At 28.8% G+C, this 4233-nt stretch overlaps 1 long non-coding RNA gene across 1 annotated transcript in view; it reads left to right on the forward strand.

The window, feature by feature from the left end:
• Positions 1 to 4233, forward strand: part of LOC105128592 (uncharacterized) — a 21780-nt gene that overhangs the window by 14859 nt on the left and 2688 nt on the right. The gene's annotated exons all lie outside the window — the stretch shown is intronic.

Here is a 4233-nt window from a genome sequence, read left to right on the forward strand (position 1 = left end):
TATACTTGTTTGACATACCATTAGTGGAACCTTTAACCTTGACATTTGTTATTATCATTGTTTAATCCTTACATTAATATTCCATCTCTAAGTTCTCATCATCTTCATCTTCTTCTCTTTCTTTACTACTACTGCTACTACTACTATTACTACTACTACTATAGTTGTTGTTGTTGTTGTTATTGTTATTATTGTTGTTATTGCTATTATTATTGTTTATAATTATTGTTTATAATTTATATAATTAACTTCTCTATAGTTTGATCCCGGTCTTGCCAAGTTATTTATTACTTTGACACTCTTGCACTTGGGAGAAGACATCAATCTTTTAGTCATGTCAATGATCCATTAAGGAAAAAAAACCTTGTGAGTAAAGGTATGAACTTTTCATAATATGATTCTTTGATTTTTTTTATAATGTGTCATTATTTGGTAGGATAACAATATAATAATTATGACAATGTAATAATTATGTCACTTTGAAGTTTGAACTCAGGTTCCTTAAACCAACCATAGGGTTCATGAAAATTAGTATAATTATGATTTTCATAAACATGATTGTTCAATAACTAGTTATAATGGAATTATTAAGGAAAAAAAATTCCAGTTGTCCAAAATTAACAAATGAAATTAAAAAAAAATATATGTATTAAGTTTATAATCATGCAATAAATTAGAGCATACACACCAAGAAAATATTAAACTTGCAATTTATTTAAAAATAAGGTCTTACCTTGAATACTAGTCACTATTTTTTTTTAATAAATTAAAACAAAACCAAAGAAAAGTACTTGTTGAAACACTTTAAAGTTGATCAAACTTTGTTGTTATAAGAAATCATTCCTTTTTCACTTAAGGCTTTATTGATTCTTATTTGGTGCAAAAGGTATGTCTTCAATAAGTCTTCTAGGATTCAACAACACTATCATGTTTAGATGCACTTCTAAACAAAGTCTAACAAACCAAGAAAATAAAACTTAGAAGTCTCTCAACAAGACCAAACCTAAGCTTTAAATTTGTAAGGAATATTATAAAGAAAAAGAGTTTTAAATTTAGAAAATAAGGGTGAAAATTTTGGAGAGGAAAAGGAGGTCAAATTAAAAAAATGCAAAATTATTTCAACGTGAGTGTAAAACAATTTATTTTTGAAAATTTGCAACTCCTTAAGAATATTTTAAAAAGGGATGATTTGTTTTTGTGTTTACAAGATTAAAATTGGTGAAAGTACATGATGAGATGAGTTTCTACTTTTATAGGTTTGAAAGCAAGAGGCCCGAGTATAATCTTGAGGTTTTGTTTGAGAAAAAAATGTTTCTTTTGTAGCACTTATTTTGTCATCATGAATAATAATGAATAACTTATTTACTATATCATGACTCCTATGAAAAATTCTTTTGCATTTTGAGAGCGTTGTTTATTAGTCCATATTACTACTTGTTTGCATGATTAAAAAGGATTTTTAAAGGCACATAACATAGGTTTTAAGGACTTAGGATCACTATCATCAACTTGACTCATTTTATCTTTCAATCTTTTTTCTTTTACTACGTTTCTTTGATTTGCCTTTTTCTACTATTTTAGTGGGGCATCCTTATTTGGTTTTGACTATCACTTTTGTTTTTGATTTGGGCATGCCCCCTAACATTTGAGTTTCTTGAGCTTTTATGTCTTTTAGCTTTCTCATAATTTTTTTCATCGTTTAGATCATTGAAATGTCATTTACTCCTAGTTTAAGGTGTGATTATAGTCAAGGTTTTATTATAAAAGAAGATTTATTTAGGCTTAAAAGGAGACCATAAGAGATATATTTATTTTAGAATATGAAAGAGATAAAAAAAGATGGTCTTTCCTCATTTTAAGTATTAGCATTGAAAGCCAATAAAATTTAACCTTGTCTAGTATGATGACTCAAAGTTTGCAAAGAAATACATTTTATGAATTCATGAACAACAAATCCATTATATATCATTATGCATACATCTAAAACATAGTTCGAGAGATATGGTGTGAGGATGACTGTTTATTTTTCTATTTATATATTTTGGTTTAGACTTTGGTCTTAACGAGGGATTTGCTTGATTCATTAATTCATTTGTCATCTAGTAAATATAATGTTAAAATGTTGTTTTAACAAACATTGAATTATTTCTAAAATCAAAAGCATGTTTAATTTTTTAAAATCCCATTAGGAAAAAGATGTTTGCAAAATAGATTTTGAATTATGAGATCATACAAGGTTGCAAAGGTGTAATTATGGGTTATTATGGGGATTCTCTTTCAAGATTTCTAAAATGAATGATGTTTAGTTTTAAATCAAAAGAAGAGACAAAATTGAAAGAAGAACTCATTATTTCATTAAACTTTGAAAAAAAGCTTAATAATAAAGACCTTATGAACTACAACTGCTAGCAAGGTAAAACATAGTAACTAAACAAAACACATAACAAGGAAAGAAATTGAGGTTCACAATATCAAAGGTGGCTACATAGGCAAAAAGAGAAACTAAAAAAATAAAAAATCTTACCCCTTTAATATTGTTTTTATCAAGGTTTTATATTATCATTTTGCACTAAAAATATCAATAACTCCTTAACTAAAACATGTTTTATAATAATATATCTAATAATATAAGATGCCTTTAATTTATAGTAAATGCTTCTAACGCATTGATTAATTGTAGGAATGGACTGATGAAGCTATCATTTGGAAACATGACATTGGAGATGAATATTTTCAACATTTGCAAGCAACCCGGAGATGATAATGATTTACAAGAAGTAGATCAGATTGACGAATTAGTTTATGATCAACTTGAATCTACTTTAAGTAAAAATGAATTGGATCACTTCTAATGAAATTGAGATTGATGAATATGACAATGAAATTGAGATTGATGAATCTGATGATTTGGAAATGATTTATTTTCAGGAAGAATCAAAGACAAGTAATTGGAGGCCACAAATTGAGGAATTGCCACCACGACCAATTAAGTCCATACCTTCAAGTGTTCAACCACCAAAACCTGATTTGAAGCCGTTGCCATCCAATCTCAAATACTCATTTTTGGGAGAAAATGAAACTTTTCCGGTAATAATCTCTTCCAAACTTAATGCACATCAAGAAGGTAAGTTATTACAAACTCTGAAAATGCACAAAAAAGCATTAGGATGGACCATAGCTGATATAAAAGGAATTAGTCCTTTGATTTGTACACACAGAATTTATTTAGAGGAAAATGCTAAACCCTCTAGAGAAATGCAACGAAGGCTAAATCCTAATATGAAAGAAGTAGTGAAAAATGAAGTCATTAAGCTTCTAGATAATGAAATCATTTATCCTATTTCTGACAGCAAATGGGTAAGTCCTACCCAAGTTGTACCTAAGAAGTCTGGAGTCACTGTGATAACAAATGAGAACAATGAGTTAATTCCCACTAAGACTATTACTGGTTGGCGCATGTGCATTGACTATAGGAAACTTAATTCAATGACTAGAAAATATCATTTACCTTTACCTTTCACGGATTAAATCCTAGAAAGAGTTGCAGGTCATGAATTTTATTATTTCCTAAATGACTATTCAGGATATAACCAAATTAAAATTGCATTGGAAGATCAAGAGAATACTACTTTTACATGTCTGTTTGGTACTTTTGCATATTGAAGGATGCCTTTTGGATTATGTAATGCACCACCACGTTTCAAAGATGCATACTTAGTATATATAAAGAAGACTACTTTCACATGTTCATTTGGTACTTTTATGGATGATTTTTTTATTTTTGGTGATTCATTTGATGATTGTTTGACTAACTTAGAAAAGGTTTTGAGCAGGTATGAAGAGAAGAATCTTGTACTGAATTGGGAAAAATGTCACTTTATGGTAACAAATGGCATTGTACTTAGTCATATTGTTTCATTAAAAGGAATTGAGATTGACAAATCTAAAATCAAGTTAATTACAAACTTGCCAACACGAAAATCTATTAAAGATGTTAGATCATTCTTAGGACATGCTGGTTTTTATAAAAGGTTCATCAAAGATTTTAGCGTAATATCTAAGCCCTTTAAGTAACCTTCTAACAAAGGATAGTATTTTTGAATGGACTGAACATTGTAAAGAAGCTTTTGTTAAACTTAAAAACTTGCTTACTTGTGCTCCTATCATTCAACCTCCCGATTGGTCATTACCTTTTGAAATAATGTGTGATGCTAGTGATTATGCCGTAGGTGC

Source organism: Populus euphratica, unplaced genomic scaffold (genome assembly GCF_000495115.2).
Source record: "Populus euphratica unplaced genomic scaffold, PopEup_1.0 scaffold111.1, whole genome shotgun sequence".
Lineage (NCBI taxonomy): Eukaryota > Viridiplantae > Streptophyta > Magnoliopsida > Malpighiales > Salicaceae > Populus > Populus euphratica.